Genomic DNA, 20,781 nt, shown 5'->3' with positions numbered 1-20,781 from the left:
GTTCTTTCTTGCAAGGCGTTGCTTATATGAGAATTTAACCCGAAGCAACACAAAGCAGTATCAACAAAGAATAGTGCAAGAGAACTTAGAGAGGGAGAAGACAAACAAATCACAAGCAATAAACACAAGTGACACGGGTGATTTGTTTTTATCGAGGTTCGGTTCACCAAGAACCTAATCCCCATTGAGGAGTCCACTAATGACAGGTATTTTCAACCCTTTCTCTCTCTCCAACGGTCACCAAGACTGGCGAGTGTTCCTTCTTCTTTGTCAACAAAAGACCAAAGTCTCCACGAGGCCAACCACAAAGATAAGAGGCTCTTGCTAGCTTTACAATGAATGGGAGTCAAAACTCCACGCTCAAATGATCACAAGAGGTAGCACACACTTTCTCTCAATGATTCTCACAAGGCACTATCACTAAACACACACGAGTAGCTCTTTCTTACTTGATCTCTCTTTTGTGGCGCTTTGAGGCTTTGATGTGTCCAACTCTTGTGTATGAGATAGATCAATGAATGGAGGTGGTTGGGATGGCTTGGATATGTCTACTATATGCCTTGATATGTTGCTTGGGCTCCCACACCACCAAATGGCCGGTTGGGGGGTATTTATAGCCTCCTCCCACACTTCTAGCCATTGGACAGAAAGCATCAGCTTTCTATCGATGGGCACACCGAACAGTCCGGTACACACCGGACAGTGTCCGGTGCCTGCCACTTTAGCCGACCGTTGGGGTATATAGCAGTAGACCGTTGGATCCAACCGCTACCCAGAGTGTCTGGTGCCCTAGCCACGTCAGCCGACCGTTGAGGCACACGGTAGTCGACCGTTGGATCTGACCGTTGCAAGACTGTCTGGTGCAGGTGCCATAGCCCGAGAGCGCCCGTTGTGGGCCTCTCGTCGCAGACTGCCCAGTGTTCTAGACAGTCCGGTGCACAAAGGACATGTTGTTGTTCACTGTCTGGTGCACCACAAGTGCGCTAGCTGACTGCCTTTTTCTTTGATTTCTTCGCTGATTCTTTTGAATAATCTTCTCCAAGTTGCTTTGGCTAAGCTTGAGAGAGATCTTATGACTTTAGACAAAAATCTCAAGTGGATTTCCATCTAGTTTAAGTCATGGATCATGAACCTTTTGATTCTTTCACTCATATTTCTTCTTTTCCTCAAACTAGCTCCAAAATAGTGATATGTTGATTTCGAGCTTTCCAACCTTTCTAGAAGTGTTGAATTGGTTCCTTGGGGTATTTAGAACTTATCCAAAGAGTAGAACTATTGGTAGTTCATCTATTTCATGTTTTACCCCTATTTGGTTGAGCTGATTCTGACTTAAAAACTGAAATGCTGAACTTATGAACCTGTGAATGAAAGACTAGGTAAACTAGTTTGTCTGAATGGTTGTGAAGGTCATCAAGCACCAAAATATAAGAAATGGTTTATGGCCATTTCCCTTTTGAAGCGTCTCAATCCTCTAGGACTCAAATATGATACAATTACTAGTCTCAGGAGGCTAGTAAACACATTTATACATCAGATGATTCCAGATCTACTTAAACAAGACAAACCTATAAAGGTGGCCATCAACTTTAAGAGTTGGTCCACAACTCGAGACATATCATCAGAGTGGGGCTGAAGCAGCCCGATATACGCAGCGAAGCAAATCAGCGGTCCAACATCCACAGGCAAGGTTGGGAACAGGCGTAACTCTTACCCGATCAGCGATCTCCTTTTCTAAAAAACAACAAATAAGCAAGGGTGAGTACTTACGTACTCAGCAGCCCACCTTCACCCACGGAATGGGGAAATCAGATATAATGCATGGAGTATGTGGAGCTCAGGATATTTTGCAGAAATAGCAGTATTTGATGCAGGGTTATTTTGTAAAACATTTTGTATTTTTCAAAGCGCATCCTGTCCCATAGGAGCAGGAAGTTTTTCAATATAAAACAAAATCCCCTGGACTAAACCATCCAGGTATCTCAGCAGTTTCCCACTAGTTTTCATTTTAAAAAATAGCTACTGGACTTCCCGTCCACCATAGCTCACGGCTCAACCACCAGACCTTTTAAAACCACTTTTCAAAAGCATTTTTGGAAAACAAAACACTAATTGTCATACCTTACCAGACTCGTCCATTCCAGTGGACACGGACTATTCGAATAGGTTTGAACTCTGCGCAGAGGTGTACACTTTACCCACTAGTCCGGTTTCTGCAATCTCACCGTCGTGAGATCCGAATGTCGAATCTCTCTCTTTCCTTGCACGTCCTTACCTTAACGGTTATACCGGAAGGAGTCAGGCCACCGCCATGTCCAAACCAGACCAAACATTCCCCCTCCTTATCCTCCTGGTGCTCCCCAGCCATCATAACCCTAGGGTTTGGATCGTACGAGTTCAAATTGAGTGACTGTCCATACAGTCTCGAGTGGTTGTAATTTGTCATGAGTACAGGTAGTGAAGGATGACAAACCGGTCCTTTTATGAGGGACAATCCTTCTGCTCACACCTAACACGGCTGAGCCAACACCTAAGGCCCTCCCCTAAACCAGGGAGTCCCTGATCATCCCGCTTAAAAGGCGATAAGGGTGACAACCCTTCATCATACCTATTTTGGAAAACATTTTCTTTTGAAAACTCACACCTTTTTTTAAATTATTTGTAGCAAATATGTCAAGGAGTATAAAGATTGATTGCGGCAAGCGGCTGGGTGGCCATAATAACTTGTCTCAAAATCATATCATGCATAAAATAACAGGCTGAGGGTTGTGGTTGAAAAAACATAGGTAATTTATGCATCAAAGGGATCCAGTGAGCTTGCCGTGCTTATCCGGCGAAAGGGGGAGAGCTCGCGGAACTGGCTTCTGGCTCCACCGCCTGGCGTAGACTTCCAGATCTGGCCTCCACGAGACGGCACGAATGCTCCGATAACTATGCAACATGAATAAGCAAACATACAAACCAGCAAGTATACCAACAAATATTTAGTATAGTGGTCAGAATGGCGATATATGGATGGGTAGAGTCTTGAGCAGAATATGTGTCATGTGGTGTTGTGATATTAACTGTTGGTGGAGTGGAGGTGGTTACCAGGAGGGTGGATTGGAGGCGAAACGACACTATGCGCGTAGCCGACAGAGCGGAGTAACTAAGTGGGTGGGGTGTTTGCCTTGGCTGAGGGTGTTGAGTGTGTGTGGAGAGGGAAAGGGTAACTGGGTCTATTTATAGCTAGGTGTATGTGGTGTAGTACAGTAGAGTTCACTGTTGGTGAGAATAGTGACGAGTGAATCGTCTGAGTTAGCCTGAATAGGGAAATTATAGGTAGAATATGAGACAAGAGTATTTTGGGAATAGTGACGAGTGAATCGTCTGACTTGGCTGAGGGTGTTGAGTGTGTGTGGAGAGGGAAAGGATATGAACCATGCTTAAGGGATGACATGGTTGGATAGGGAATAGTTTGATAAGAATTTAGAAATAAGAATTATTAGAATCTGAGTTTGGAAGCCTGGTTCGAAGGAATCTCAAAGTTAAGTGTGCTCAACTTGGAGAAACCCAGGATGGGTGACCAGATGGGAAGTTCCTACTGGAAGGAAAATCACAGTCACCGGAGTTTGTATGACTGGAATATTGGTCTGGCAGGTCTTAGGTGGACTGGACATCATGATGGATGAGTAGTTGAAATTTGGGGCGATCGGATGATCGATGAATAGTAATGGTGAATAGTGACGACAAATAGTGACGACGAAAAAGTAATTATAGCTAGCATAATGAATAGTAACTATGATTAGTAACGATGATGAATAGTGTAGGTGAATAGTAACAATGAATAGTAACATTGAATAGTAACGATGATGGATAGTAACGGTAAATAGTAACAATAATGAATAGTATGGTGAATAGTGATGGTGTATAGTTCGTATGAACGGACGATGAATAGTGACTATGAACGAATGATGAACGATGAATAGGAACTATGAACGAACGGACGGACGAACGAACGATCGGAATTTCGGCAGCATAACGGCTGGACAAAGATTATTTGGACGAACGATGAATAGGGACTATGAACGAACGATGAACGATGAATAGGAACTATGAACGAACGATGAACGATCGAATGATCGAACGAACGAAGGATCGGAATTTCGGCAACATAACGGCTGAATAAAGATTATTTGGACGAACGATCGGACGATCGGACGAACGAACCATGAACGATCGGACGGACGATCGAACGATCGGACGAACGAACAAACTAAGAACAGGTGGACGAACGATCGAAGAACGACCGAACGATCCTTGTGCTAGTGTGTGCTTGTGTGGAAGGTGGAGTGGGCGTGTGGGGGGAGGGAGAGAGTTGCCATGAAATGGCTTGAGAGGAGGCCCTTGCCCCTCTATTTATAGGCTCGGTGGGGGGATTAGGGGGGAGGTGTAATACCCATTTTGTAAAAGAAATAAAAGGAGAATTTCCTTTCCTTTATATGTGATTTTTCCATTTATCATCACATGTGAACACTTCATTTGAAAATAAATGATTAATAAGAATATAAATACAATTAAATCATGCATCATGCTGGTGTTTATTGGTGTGTGCATTTGTCTACAGTGGTAATGATAACAAGAATACATAAAAGAAGGGGATTAGTCCTAACCCAATTTGCACTTTAGAATTTAGAAAAGGGGGAAAGAAAGGAATAACATACTATGCAAAATGAATCTATGAATAAATAACTTCTTCAAATTGGGTATGATCAAGAGAAACATTAAATTTGAATACAAATTCTGTCACCAAGTTGAATTTGAAATTTAAAATTGGGAAAAGAAAACAGAAAATAAAAATATAAAAGAAAAAGGAATAGGAGACTTACCTGGGCCTCAGATCTCACTTTCAGCCCACTCCTCTCACGCCTATCGCACGGCCCAACTAGCGCTTCTGCTCAGCCCTCTGCACTGGCGTGTGGGTCATGGGTGTCAGCCGCGCGGGGGACTCCACAGGGGCGCTGCCATCCGAGCCCAGAAACCAGTCACACCGCGCTCACCCGCACTCAGTCGGTGGCTGACTGACATGTGGGCCCCGCTGGTCGGAATCATCTTCAACCACCGAGCCGACCTTCGCGGGCACGATGTCAACAGAATCCGCATGCGCTGGATCTCCGGGTGAGCCCCGTCAAAGCTGACCGCGGACTTCATGGAGTCTATTTGACGGGCCTCGCGACCTCCTCGCCCCCATACTAATCCCTCACCCCGCTGCTAACGCGCCTGAGTCCCATCACAGCCGATCGAACCCAGCCGCCATAGCCACCGATAGGAGGGGAGCGAAGGGCAGCGCTTCGACGTGGGTCGGCGTCGGAAAAGTGTTGCCGGAGCTCCGTCGTAGCTTGCCGTAAAGCTTCCCGGCATCTCCTGGGTGAATCGTCGACCGAACCTGCTGGGAATCGCTCGCCGGCGTTCGTTCTCCGCCTCGCTCGGTGGACTGTGGTCTGCACCGCGTTAATCAAGGTAAAAACACTTCTCTTATCTTTGTACTAAATCGCCCTCGCGTATGGCTACATCGAATCGATGGATGGGACGTTGTGGCCCCGGCGGGCCGCGCACGGCAATGGCGCCGCCGCGGCTGGTGACTGACGGTCGTCGCCGGTGGCGTCTTGGGTAGGGGAGTCTTGTGCCGTAGATCTCCCGCGGGGCGGCCCAGATTAGTCTGTCGATTACCATTTCGCTCGGGTCGTTGTGAACCGTCGATCTGGCGATAACCGGCCGAGGTTGGAATTAGAAAATTTAGATCTAGGGCGTAGGTTTGGGATCTGGCGATCCTCGTCGCGTAACGTTTCGCGGCCACTCCGATGCAATCCGGGGCACACGTCCCTGATCCAACGGCTGAAATTTGTGGTTACCCCTTTAGCCCTGGAGTTTTATTAAAGAGCCCCTGAAAATTTAGAATATCAACCCGCCACCCTCGGGCGCTGTGTCCTGTGTCTGCGGAGTATTCCCCCGAAGCCCCTGTACTTTTCGGTAATTGAGGCCCAGTCCAGAGATCGTTTAATGTGAATAAATGAAAGAGAAAATAGATTTTTAATAGGAAAATAATTGCTAGAACTTCAATAATTCATAGAAAATTCATTTGAACCCCAAATTACTCCATTCCAGTTCCTAAAATTTTGTAATTTTATTATCTATCACTTAGAGCCTCTGTTTTATCATGACAACAGTAAGAAAATTAATCTCACACTTAATCCTATTTAAAACACATAAAACCTTTGAAAATGCATAACTTAAATTCTATAACTCCAAAAATTATGATTCCTGTTCCCAGGATTTTATTTTTATGTGTAGAATATTACTGTGTGTTTTGTTTACATGTTTGGTGTGATGTTAATTTTCCTATATACTGTGCTTGTTTGTATTGTGGCGAGTAGAAGAGCACGTGACCGAGGATCCTGGTGAGCAGCAGATAGAAGTAGCTGAGCAGGAGCTCATTGAAGGCAAGTTGTGCCCTTGATCACTTCTTTTTACCCACTCATGTTCTAATTAATCATAATGATCTGCATAGGTTAATTTTGATGGGACCCAATAGGTCACCCTAGTTTGTTTATCCTGAATACCTTGTTTACCCCTAAATCACTTGGGTAGTTCTGCTACTGCTTTATATAGTTTTGGGTTAATATTTCATTATATCTATATTCCAATTATGTTGTTATTTCATTTATGTTCATGACAAGATCATTAAATGTTAATTGGAACATAGAGCTTAACTTGAGAAACACGTGCCACCACAAGGGTTTATGGACGCCCTTGGCTGATTAATTAGGAAAGCTAGTGGAGGACTACCTTACCCGAAAGGGGCAAGGGCAGTAGGGGAGTGGTCAGTGTAGGGAGGCCCTCGGGAGGATTTTGCTGCGATGGCGGTCCTGCAAGGGATTCCTGCATTGGAGCTTCCTATAAACTGTAGCGGGTTTTCTGAAGCTAGTGGAACTTTGTAAAGGCCTCGTAGTGTTACCCTGCCTCGCCTCCTCGGTAGAGGTGTATGGGAAGTCGCGATCCCTTGGCAGATGGGTAACATGACTTGTGGGTAAAGGGTACCACCTCTGCAGAGTGTAAAACTGGTATACTAGCCGAGCTCACGGTCATGAGCAGCTCAGGACTCTCTGATGATTAAATTATGGAACTTAAACTCAATTTGTCATATGCATTGCATCGCAGGTGATGTTGGTACTTTTGTTCTACTATTCAATTGGGTTGGTATTTACTTGAACTTAGTAACTGCTAATAAAATTTTGACCAACTTTAAAAGCAATGCTCAGCTCTAACCATCCTCTTTGGTAAGCCTTACACTTCACGTGAGCTCCCATCTTTGGCGAGTTCATTCACATTATTCCCCACAACTTGTTGAGCGATGAACGTATGTGAGCTCACTCTTGCTGTCTCACCCCCCCCACAGGTCAAGAGCAGGTACCACAGGATGAGGCGCGTGGAGGATGCTGTGATGAGTTCGTGAGTGGTCTAGGCCGTCGTCTCCCAGTCAACTTTGGGTTGCTGGATCGTTTCCTCATATGATGTAATTATTTAATTATTTTGTATAGAACTCCTGTTATATAGTAAAGATGTGACATTCGATCCTGTGCCACTATGCATCATATGTGTGAGACTTGGTCCCAGCACACCTGGTGTTTATGTTCGCGCCCGGGCTTTGGACCCCTAAAACCCGGGTGTGACAGAAGTGGTATCAGAGGAATGTTGACTGTAGGACGAAACCTAGACAGAAATGGACAACCAATATTTACTTACCTTTGCTACTCTGATTTTTTTCTAAACTTTTCTTAATCTTTTCTCATCTATTGCCGCTCTACTCTGATTATTCTTACCTTTTCTTTCCAAAGACAAATGTGGATTTCACACTTTGAAATCCTATGCCTAAAGTGACTTTTAGGAATAGGAGACCTCATCTTAGGAACAAAAACAAAACTATTTTTTTATAATTATTTGTGCCCTTGAATGTTTGTTCTTATGATACTTGCCTGATTTGGATCTTTGATTGAGTGTGATGAGTTGTGGAGGAATGTCCACAATCACATCTGCATATACATATCGAAAAAATGCTTATAAAAATAACTAGATAAACTAGGTTATCCCTCATTAAAGTATCTAGCCTAACAATATCCATCTCATCTTAGAAGATTTTATCCTACACTCATAGATCTATCTTATGTGAAAAGATCCTAACTTATCCTAATTAAAATATATCTTATCTTAAAAGATTTTCTCTTATCTTAATAGATTCATCTCATCTTAAAAGATTCTATCCTATCTTATCTTGTCATATCCTAACTACTTTGCTTATCTCGTACTAAGTGTAACAACTATGATCTATTCTAAAATAAGTAGATCTTAACTAGTCTAATCTAGTTATATCCAATCTGTCTATCCCCACCTAACATCAAACAAGATTTTGACCTACATCATGTAGTCTATCTCATCCATATCTATCTTAACCATATTCCCCAACCCCGATGATATACTAACCTCGAATCAATGAGACCAAGACCAGAGAAGAGAAGATCGACCTCGACAAGGAAGGATAAAACAGTCAAAGTGAATCTCGAGATGAATCAAGACTTAAACATTGCTGGTGAAGTCTTTTCCTTGTCATAATCTTTCTTACCTCAACCTGTCCAGCTTATACCCTATATAATAGGTAACTAGATACCTAGGCTCTCCTAATCAACCCCTATTGACTATAAAAAAAATGAAACTCCGGATTTTTGAACCAACTATGGACTAAAAGCGGAATTACAAACCAATTCTTTTGTATCCCTTTTCTTACAAATCTCGGGGACGAGATTATTTTTAAGGGGGTAGGATTTGTAATACCCATTTTGTAAAAGAAATAAAAGGAGAATTTCCTTTCCTTTATATGTGATTTTTCCATTTATCATCACATGTGAACACTTCATTTGAAAATAAATGATTAATAAGAAATACAATTAAATCATGCATCATGCTGGTGTTTATTGGTGTGTGCATTTGTCTACAGTGGTAATGATAACAAGAATACATAAAAGAAGAGGATTAGTCCTAACCCAATTTGCACTTTAGAATTTAGAAAAGGGGGAAAGAAAGGAATAACATACTATGCAAAATGAATCTATGAATAAATAACTTCTTCAAATTGGGTATGATCAAGAGAAACATTAAATTTGAATACAAATTCTGTCACCAAGTTGAATTTGAAATTTAAAATTGGGAAAAGAAAACAGAAAATAAAAATATAAAAGAAAAAGGAATAGGAGACTTACCTGGGCCTCAGATCTCACTTTCAGCCCACTCCTCTCACGCCTATCGCACGACCCAACTAGCGCTTCTGCTCAGCCCTCTGCACTGGCGTGTGGGTCATGGGTGTCAGCCGCGCGGGGGACTCCACAGGGGCGCTGCCATCCGAGCCCAGAAACCAGTCACACCGCGCTCACCCGCACTCAGTCGGTGGCTGACTGACATGTGGGCCCCGCTGGTCGGAATCATCTTCAACCACCGAGCCGACCTTCGCGGGCACGATGTCAACAGAATCCGCATGCGCTGGATCTCCGGGTGAGCCCCGTCAAAGCTGACCGCGGACTCCATGGAGTCTATTTGACGGGCCTCGCGACCTCCTCGCCCCCATACTAATCCCTCACCCTGCTGCTAACGCGCCTGAGTCCCATCACAGCCGATCGAACCCAGCCGCCATAGCCACCGATAGGAGGGGAGCGAAGGGCAGCGCTTCGACGTGGGTCGGCGTCGGAAAAGTGTTGCCGGAGCTCCGTCGTAGCTTGCCGTAAAGCTTCCCGGCCTCTCCTGGGTGAATCGTCGACCGAACCTGCTGGGAATCGCTCGCCGGCGTTCGTTCTCCGCCTCGCTCGGTGGACTGTGGTCTGCACCGCGTTAATCAAGGTAAAAACACTTCTCTTATCTTTGTACTAAATCGCCCTCGCGTATGGCTACATCGAATCGATGGATGGGACGCTGTGGCCCCGGCGGGCCGCGCACGGCAATGGCGCCGCCGCGGCTGGTGACTGACGGTCGTCGCCGGTGGCGTCTTGGGTAGGGGAGTCTTGCGCCGTAGATCTCCCGCGGGGCGGCCCAGATTAGTCTGTCGATTACCATTTCGCTCGGGTCGTTGTGAACCGTCGATCTGGCGATAACCGGCCGAGGTTGGAATTAGAAAATTTAGATCTAGGGCGTAGGTTTGGGATCTGGCGATCCTCGTCGCGTAATGTTTCGCGGCCACTCCGATGCAATCCGGGGCACACGTCCCTGATCCAACGGCTGAAATTTGTGGTTACCCCTTTAGCCCTGGAGTTTTATTAAAGAGCCCCTGAAATTTTAGAATATCAACCCGCCACCCTCGGGCGCTGTGTCCTGTGTCTGCGGAGTATTCCCCCGAAGCCCCTGTACTTTTCGGTAATTGAGGCCCAGTCCAGAGATCGTTTAATGTGAATAAATGAAAGAGAAAATAGATTTTTAATAGGAAAATAATTGCTAGAACTTCAATAATTCATAGAAAATTCATTTGAACCCCAAATTACTCCATTCCAGTTCCTAAAATTTTGTAATTTTATTATCTATCACTTAGAGCCTCTGTTTTATCATGACAACAGTAAGAAAATTAATCTCACACTTAATCCTATTTAAAACACATAAAACCTTTGAAAATGCATAACTTAAATTCTATAACTCCAAAAATTATGATTCCTGTTCCCAGGATTTTATTTTTATGTGTAGAATATTACTGTGTGTTTTGTTTACATGTTTGGTGTGATGTTAATTTTCCTATATACTGTGCTTGTTTGTATTGTGGCGAGTAGAAGAGCATGTGACCGAGGATCCTGGTGAGCAGCAGATAGAAGTAGCTGAGCAGGAGCTCATTGAAGGCAAGTTGTGCCCTTGATCACTTCTTTTTACCCACTCATGTTCTAATTAATCATAATGATCTGCATAGGTTAATTTTGATGGGACCCAATAGGTCACCCTAGTTTGTTTATCCTGAATACCTTGTTTACCCCTAAATCACTTGGGTAGTTCTGCTACTGCTTTATATGGTTTTGGGTTAATATTTCATTATATCTATGTTCCAATTATGTTGTTATTTCATTTATGTTCATGACAAGATCATTAAATGTTAATTGGAACATAGAGCTTAACTTGAGAAACACGTGCCACCACAAGGGTTTATGGACGTCCTTGGCTGATTAATTAGGAAAGCTAGTGGAGGACTACCTTACCCGAAAGGGGCAAGGGCAGTAGGGGAGTGGTCAGTGTAGGGAGGCCCTCGGGAGGATTTTGCTGCGATGGCGGTCCTGCAAGGGATTCCTGCATTGGAGCTTCCTATAAACTGTAGCGGGTTTTCTGAAGCTAGTGGAACTTTGTAAAGGCCTCGTAGTGTTACCCTGCCTCGCCTCCTCGGTAGAGGTGTATGGGAAGTCGCGATCCCTTGGCAGATGGGTAACATGACTTGTGGGTAAAGGGTACCACCTCTGCAGAGTGTAAAACTGGTATACTAGCCGAGCTCACGGTCATGAGCAGCTCAGGACTCTCTGATGATTAAATTATGGAACTTAAACTCAATTTGTCATATGCATTGCATCGCAGGTGATGTTGGTACTTTTGTTCTACTATTCAATTGGGTTGGTATTTACTTGAACTTAGTAACTGCTAATAAAATTTTGACCAACTTTAAAAGCAATGCTCAGCTCTAACCATCCTCTTTGGTAAGCCTTACACTTCACGTGAGCTCCCATCTTTGGCGAGTTCATTCACATTATTCCCCACAACTTGTTGAGCGATGAACGTATGTGAGCTCACTCTTGCTGTCTCACCCCCCCCCACAGGTCAAGAGCAGGTACCACAGGATGAGGCGCGTGGAGGATGCTGTGATGAGTTCGTGAGTGGTCTAGGCCGTCGTCTCCCAGTCAACTTTGGGTTGCTGGATCGTTTCCTCATATGATGTAATTATTTAATTATTTTGTATAGAACTCCTGTTATATAGTAAAGATGTGACATTCGATCCTGTGCCACTATGCATCATATGTGTGAGACTTGGTCCCAGCACACCTGGTGTTTATGTTCGCGCCCGGGCTTTGGACCCCTAAAACCCGGGTGTGACAGAAGTGGTATCAGAGGAATGTTGACTGTAGGACGAAACCTAGACAGAAATGGACAACCAATATTTACTTACCTTTGCTACTCTGATTTTTTTCTAAACTTTTCTTAATCTTTTCTCATCTATTGCCGCTCTACTCTGATTATTCTTACCTTTTCTTTCCAAAGACAAATGTGGATTTCACACTTTGAAATCCTATGCCTAAAGTGACTTTTAGGAATAGGAGACCTCATCTTAGGAACAAAAACAAAACTATTTTTTTATAATTATTTGTGCCCTTGAATGTTTGTTCTTATGATACTTGCCTGATTTGGATCTTTGATTGAGTGTGATGAGTTGTGGAGGAATATCCACAATCACATCTGCATATACATATCGAAAAAATGCTTATAAAAATAACTAGATAAACTAGGTTATCCCTCATTAAAGTATCTAGCCTAACAATATCCATCTCATCTTAGAAGATTTTATCCTACACTCATAGATCCATCTTATGTGAAAAGATCCTAACTTATCCTAATTAAAATATATCTTATCTTAAAAGATTTTCTCTTATCTTAATAGATTCATCTCATCTTAAAAGATTCTATCCTATCTTATCTTGTCATATCCTAACTACTTTGCTTATCTCGTACTAAGTGTAACAACTATGATCTATTCTAAAATAAGTAGATCTTAACTAGTCTAATCTAGTTATATCCAATCTGTCTATCCCCACCTAACATCAAACAAGATTTTGACCTACATCATGTAGTCTATCTCATCCATATCTATCTTAACCATATTCCCCAACCCCGATGATATACACTAACCTCGAATCAATGAGACCAAGACCAGAGAAGAGAAGATCGACCTCGACAAGGAAGGATAAAACAGTCAAAGTGAATCTCGAGATGAATCAAGACTTAAACATTGCTGGTGAAGTCTTTTCCTTGTCATAATCTTTCTTACCTCAACCTGTCCAGCTTATACCCTATATAATAGGTAACTAGATACCTAGGCTCTCCTAATCAACCCCTATTGACTATAAAAAAAATGAAACTCCGGATTTTTGAACCAACTATGGACTAAAAGCGGAATTACAAACCAATTCTTTTGTATCCCTTTTCTTACAAATCTCGGGGACGAGATTATTTTTAAGGGGGTAGGATTTGTAATACCCATTTTGTAAAAGAAATAAAAGGAGAATTTCCTTTCCTTTATATGTGATTTTTCCATTTATCATCACATGTGAACACTTCATTTGAAAATAAATGATTAATAAGAATATAAATACAATTAAATCATGCATCATGCTGGTGTTTATTGGTGTGTGCATTTGTCTACAGTGGTAATGATAACAAGAATACATAAAAGAAGAGGATTAGTCCTAACCCAATTTGCACTTTAGAATTTAGAAAAGGGGGAAAGAAAGGAATAACATACTATGCAAAATGAATCTATGAATAAATAACTTCTTCAAATTGGGTATGATCAAGAGAAACATTAAATTTGACTAGGTGAGTGCCCGTGCGTTGCAACGGAAACATATAATATCATAATAACTTATGTATAAATATGTGAAGTGTACTCATGGTGCCGAACCTTAAGATTATCACTAAGAACATGCAAACATACCAATGCCTCTGTCTATGTCTAGCTATAATCCATCAACATTGTTGAGTTTTAACACAGACTGCTATTTTAAAACTCGGGCACTTCAACAGTTCACTTGTATCCCCAACTCACCAGAAAACAATATAGATCACGTTTAATCTAGATGATTCTTCATTAAGTGAACAGGTAGCTAAACCAGATCTAATGACTTGACTGCTACAAAACTTGGATCCAATCAACAAACAAATAAGTGCCACAAGCTGGTTTTGAATAATCCTAGTGTGGCTAGAAGTAGTGTTTCTCAGTTAAGTAGTACCTTATTTTGTTGTGCAAGTACAATGAAGCTGGAAATAATTCAAGACCAGCTGTCTATATAAACAACCGTGGTCCGATAATGGACTTCTTTAAACTGGACCACCATTACGAAGACATATTAATCCACATGTGGTGGATAATGGACTTACAATTAACTCCCATTACTTTCTGTTTCTTTCAGAGGAAAAGAATAAGCTGGCTCAAAGATAATGGCATCTCTTACTCCAGGAATACTATTAAAGGTTCTTAAAAATATTAACTCAGATGTGAAAGTATGTGGAGAATACCGGTCCATACTTCTCCAAGTTATTAGCATAGTCCCTGCAATCACTGGTTCAGAACTTTGGCTAGACCATGGTTTCTTCATCAGAGTTTCAGATTCTTCACACTCAACATATGTTTCATTGTCCAAGGAGGACAACGAACTCATCTTGTCAAACAAACTACAACTCGAACAGTTCATATATGTTGAGAAGGTGCAGTCAAGTATCCCTGTCCCAGTTCTTGTAGGGGTCCACCCAGTTCCAGGAAGGAACCCTTGCATTGGAAACCCAAAGGATTTGATGCAAATGTCAACTCCCTTTGGGATTACGGAAGCACCGGATCATCAATGGAGGACTTCCAAGTCAGCTGATATGTCTGAAAGTGAAAAGGAAAATTTGCAGAGGAAGGTAATTATCGAAGAGCAGAAGACAGTTGTTGCTTCCCGTTACATGCTTGGGGTATCAAGCAATAACGGGAAAATTACCAGTATCAACTCCAGTATTGATAGTGACAAAAGTAATGGAGGAAGCACCATATCTGAACCAAATAAAAAATCTATTGCCTCGAAAGTCAGACAAGAGGCAAAACCTCAGGTATGTATGTTGAAGCTCATAGGTCTAATTCAGAAGTCTGGGTTTTCAAGTTCCTAATAGACGTTGATATTTTAGTTGATAAAACCTGTATAAAATATGATTTGTAAGAAATAGCAGGGATATGATCTGTGAGCTCTTATGAATTTTATACAAACAACGCTTTGAACCAAAAAAACTATCCATATCTTCTGAAGAGGTTAAAAAAACAATGCTTGATGATTACTTTCAGGAACAGCCAAATAATACATCTACTGGTAATACTAAGTTAGTTTCCACAAAGCAAGAAATTAGCAAGGACACACGCAAGAATAGTGGCGCTTCACCTAGGTTATAGGTTAAACTTCATTAAATTCTTCTTTGCCATCTTTACTAAATTAACCATTTGCTAGTGCAGTAAACCAGTTGTCTATATAAATATCGCGATATGCAGATGTAGCCGGTGCAGCCAGAAAAACTTGGTGATTGCAGCTTGTGGATCCGCTTCATAAGATCCCCTTATCTCAGAAAAAACCTACTCAGTACAAATAGGGTGTCAATTGTTTTGGAAGACAATGTGGATTATTCTCACTGCACTCAATGCACACGTTTCTTAAACATGAACACTTGCCTACTCATCATGTTTTATAATGGATAGTGGATGCATTACCAAAAATCAGCCACCTGGATTCAATGTGCAAACCCCACATTCAGTACCGTTCTCTTCATCATATCAAGCATCACATTATAATCATCACATTGATGGCTAGGCAATTGCTGAGGGGGGTTGAGCAGGGCAACCGATAGGCAGCTTGGCAGGTTGCATCCCACAGACAAGCAACACAAGGCAATACTGAACTTGAACGCTAGGGCACGCCGCACCCGCGAGCGTGATTATCTTACGATGATAGTCCCGCTGTCTAGGTTCTTGCTTCTGTCTTACTTCTATTTTTACCGCTCAAGTTTTTCCATGAGAAATTGAATTATTTTAATTAGCTGATACCTAATTAAAAAATAGTTCTTATGGTATTGGGGCCTCAGTCTATAACATTAAAAAAATAGACCTCCTACAGACAGCAATTGCATCTAAGCAGTCTGAAAAAATGATGACATGCATAAATAGAATCCAGAACAATATCTAGTGATATGATAACTCACATCAACCATCTTGGACACTGTAGATTCTTTGAACATCTTTGCCCATGGAAATTGAGATGCGCTCAGCCGCTCATAGAGTCACAACTGCAAATGCTCAGCCAAAGTAATCAGCAAACCTCATGAGCTGAATGTCCTGTTGATTCTCGTACGATGCCTGCACAGAACAAATAATCAGAATATACATACACAACAGAAAGTGTACCAACCTTTTGCAGGCTAATCCTAACACCAAAACCCAGAGCTCCCCGAGATCCATCTTTACATCTTAAGATCCGACTTTCAGGCAAGACAACAGTACTATATGGGATAGAATTTTGGTTCAACTTGATCCGAACCCGGTACGTCCTAGTATTTCGTCGGAGTTTCATCAATTCCAGCGAGATCCATCGCTAAACCCTACCCAGACCCGATCCGTAAAAAGACGGACAAAACCTTGATCTGGACCATCATCACAAGATCTCGTTTTTTAACAGGAATTCGACGGGGACGAGAGGTTTGACGCGGCCTTACCGAGATCTCGAAGAGGTGCGCTGCGAGGTTCTCGGCGTCGATCAGGACGGCGGCCTCGGCGACCATCACCTTCGGCTTCTTGACCTCTCCCTCCTGCCGCGGGGCAGCACTGCAGCAGCCTCGTCAGAGTCGTCGTCGTCGGAGTAGGCGACGCCCGTGGCAGCGGCGATCCGCGCGTCGTCGAGGTCGGCCGCCCTGGAGTGAGCTGCTGCTGCAGCGCGCGGTACCGTTGGACTGCAGCGCCAGATCGAGCGCCGTGGCGCGGGGCGGCTGCGCCTGCTTGCGGTTGCGCTTGGGGTACAACATCGTCTGCCAGTCGTACGAGGGGTCGGAGGAGGCAGTCGCCGCCATGGAAGAGGAGGAGGTGCCCGCGAGGTCGTCCATCGCCATAGCTGCCACGCGCGCGCGGAGGGGGAGGCGAGGGTCCTCCTGGCTTTCGAGAGGCGACGAGTAGGAACAGGAAGGAAGAAAGCAGCTGTGAGAGAGAGACAAGGACGAGGGATGCGCAGGCGTGGCTGTATTTTATTGTGAACGGCGAGCCGAGGGTGCCGCGTGCGTCGCGTGCACTACACCACCCGCCCCCACCCGAGCGGCGCGGGGGCTCCGGCCATTGCGCGTGGATGAGGACGCAGGCTGGCGCCGGCAATCATCCATATCCACAGCGGATTGCATGCATGCTGGGCTTGGGACACGGAGCTCCTAGGATGTAGCAGATAGGGACACAGAGTGAACGGGGTTGTTGCGCAGAGGTTGCAATGCGTCCAGGATGTAGCGGATCGGAGGGCGCAGATGTGAGCGCGGGTTGATTTGGAAAAAGTGGAAGGATCTTTTTGCAAAATATTGACGCACGACGACCGTTGAAACTGGTGCTTTAAGTATAGTATAGATACAAATTCTGTCACCAAGTTGAATTTGAAATTTAAAATTGGGAAAAGAAAACAGAAAATAAAAATATAAAAGAAAAAGGAATAGGAGACTTACCTGGGCCTCAGATCTCACTTTCAGCCCACTCCTCTCACGCCTATCGCACGGCCCAACTAGCGCTTCTGCTCAGCCCTCTGCACTGGCGTGTGGGTCATGGGTGTCAGCCGCGCGAGGGACTCCACAGGGGCGCTGCCATCCGAGCCCAGAAACCAGTCACACTGCGCTCACCCGCACTCAGTCGGTGGCTGACTGACATGTGGGCCCCACTGGTCGGAATCATCTTCAACCACCGAGCCGACCTTCGCGGGCACGATGTCAACAGAATCTGCATGCGCTGGATCTCCGGGTGAGCCCCGTCAAAGCTGACCGCGGACTCCATGGAGTCTATTTGACGGGCCTCGCGACCTCCTCGCCCCCATACTAATCCCTCACCCCGCTGCTAACGCGCCTGAGTCCCATCACAGCCGATCGAACCCAGCCGCCATAGCCACCGATAGGAGGGGAGCGAAGGGCAGCGCTTCGACGTGGGTCGGCGTCGGAAAAGTGTTGCCGGAGCTCCATCGTAGCTTGCCGTAAAGCTTCCCGGCCTCTCCTGGGTGAATCGTCGACCGAACCTGCTGGGAATCGCTCGCCGGCGTTCGTTCTCCGCCTCGCTCGGTGGACTGTGGTCTGCACCGCGTTAATCAAGGTAAAAACACTTCTCTTATCTTTGTACTAAATCGCCCTCGCGTATGGCTACATCGAATCGATGGATGGGACGCTGTGGCCCCGGCGGGCCGCGCACGGCAATGGCGCCGCCGCGGCTGGTGACTAACGGTCGTCGCCGGTGGCGTCTTGGGTAGGGGAGTCTTGCGCCGTAGATCTCCCGCGGGGCGGCCCAGATTAGTCTGTCGATTACCATTTCGCTCGGGTCGTTGTGAACCGTCGATCTGGCGATAACCGGCCGAGGTTGGAATTAGAAAATTTAGATCTAGGGCGTAGGTTTGGGATCTGGCGATCCTCGTCGCGTAACGTTTCGCGGCCACTCCGATGCAATCCGGGGCACACGTCCCTGATCCAACGGCTGAAATTTGTGGTTACCCCTTTAGCCCTGGAGTTTTATTAAAGAGCCCCTGAAATTTTAGAATATCAACCCACCACCCTCGGGCGCTGTGTCCTGTGTCTGCGGAGTATTCCCCCGAAGCCCCTGTACTTTTCGGTAATTGAGGCCCAGTCCAGAGATCGTTTAATGTGAATAAATGAAAGAGAAAATAGATTTTTAATAGGAAAATAATTGCTAGAACTTCAATAATTCATAGAAAATTCATTTGAACCCCAAATTACTCCATTCCAATTCCTAAAATTTTGTAATTTTATTATCTATCACTTAGAGCCTCTGTTTTATCATGACAACAGTAAGAAAATTAATCTCACACTTAATCCTATTTAAAACACATAAAACCTTTGAAAATGCATAACTTAAATTCTATAACTCCAAAAATTATGATTCTTGTTCCCAGGATTTTATTTTTATGTGTAGAATATTACTGTGTGTTTTGTTTACATGTTTGGTGTGATGTTAATTTTCCTATATACTGTGCTTGTTTGTATTGTGGCGAGTAGAAGTGCACGTGACCGAGGATCCTGGTGAGCAGCAGATAGAAGTAGCTGAGCAGGAGCTCATTGAAGGCAAGTTGTGCCCTTGATCACTTCTTTTTACCCACTCATGTTCTAATTAATCATAATGATCTGCATAGGTTAATTTTGATGGGACCCAATAGGTCACCCTAGTTTGTTTATCCTGAATACCTTGTTTACCCCTAAATCACTTGGGTAGTTCTGCTACTGCTTTATATGGTTTTGGGTTAATATTTCATTATATCTATGTTCCAATTATGTTGTTATTTCATTTATGTTCATGACAAGATCATTAAATGTTAATTGGAACATAGAGCTTAACTTGAGAAACACGTGCCACCACAAGGGTTTATGGACGCCCTTGGCTGATTAATTAGGAAAGCTAGTGGAGGACTACCTTACCCGAAAGGGGCAAGGGCAGTAGGGGAGTGGTCAGTGTAGGGAGGCCCTCGGGAGGATTTTGCTGCGATGGCGGTCCTGCAAGGGATTCCTGCATTGGAGCTTCCTATAAACTGTAGCGGGTTTCCTGAAGCTAGTGGAACTTTGTAAAGGCCTCGTAGTATTACCCTGCCTCGCCTCCTCGGTAGAGGTGTATGGGAAGTCGCGATCCCTTGGCAGATGGGTAACATGACTTGTGGGTAAAGGGTACCACCTCTGCAGAGTGTAAAACTGGTATACTAGCCGAGCTCACGGTCATGAGCAGCTCAGGACTCTCTGATGATTAAATTATGGAACTTAAACTCAATTTGTCATATGCATTGCATCGCAGGTGATGTTGGTACTTTTGTTCTACTATTCAATTGGGTTGGTATTTACTTGAACTTAGTAACTGCTAATAAAATTTTGACCAACTTTAAAAGCAATGCTCAGCTCTAACCATCCTCTTTGGTAAGCCTTACACTTCACGTGAGCTCCCATCTTTGGCGAGTTCATTCACATTATTCCCCACAACTTGTTGAGCGATGAACGTATGTGAGCTCACTCTTGCTGTCTCACCCCCCCCACAGGTCAAGAGCAGGTACCACAGGATGAGGCGCGTGGAGGATGCTGTGATGAGTTCGTGAGTGGTCTAGGCCGTCGTCTCCCAGTCAACTTTGGGTTGCTGGATCGTTTCCTCATATGATGTAATTATTTAATTATTTTGTATAGAACTCCTGTTATATAGTAAAGATGTGACATTCGATCCTGTGCCACTATGCATCATATGTGTGAGACTTGGTCCCAGCACACCTGGTGTTTATGTTCGCGCCCGGGCTTTGGACCCCTAAAACCTGGGTGTGACAGGAGGATGAGAGGATTAGTGGGAGGATGCGAGGATTAGTGGGAGATAAGCATGGATTTGTCTTGTATAAGTGTAATTTGCTTGTAGAGCTCAGTGTATGACACCGGAGGCGTACGTATACGTATGAGCATGAGGAAAGTTTTGAAGAAAATATTTGTAGAGACTTTAAAAATGATTCTAAAGGTATTTCTCAGGAGAAAAATATTTTGAGAATTATCGGTGGAATATTTGGGCAGTATTTCTGGAAAGAACTTGAAGGGGATCACCGATGAAATATTTGTAGGATATTTTGAGGAGGATTTTGGAGAGAATATATACCACTATATTTTATTTGTTGATATCAACTCGCAAACAAACATTTTGAAACAAAATTTAAAATTCATTTTGAATTTAGAGTGAGTTTCAGAAAAATTCAAGAT

The 20,781-nt window shown here is 43.9% G+C and overlaps 1 long non-coding RNA gene across 1 annotated transcript; it reads right to left on the bottom strand.

The window, feature by feature from the left end:
* Positions 1-16,139: 16,139 nt before the first annotated feature.
* Positions 16,140-16,628, bottom strand: LOC109943733 (uncharacterized). The gene is made up of 2 exons (XR_002266815.1): positions 16,540-16,628; positions 16,140-16,183 (listed from the first exon to the last, which is right to left on the bottom strand). It is a non-coding gene; the product is annotated as an uncharacterized lncRNA (long non-coding RNA).
* Positions 16,629-20,781: the final 4,153 nt, after the last annotated feature.

The sequence above is a fragment of the Zea mays genome, chromosome 1, assembly GCF_902167145.1.
Source record: "Zea mays cultivar B73 chromosome 1, Zm-B73-REFERENCE-NAM-5.0, whole genome shotgun sequence".
NCBI classification, from domain to species: Eukaryota; Viridiplantae; Streptophyta; class Magnoliopsida; order Poales; family Poaceae; genus Zea; species Zea mays.
Note: the sequence above shows the minus strand (reverse complement) of the source record. Positions and strands in the feature narration are given on the sequence as shown.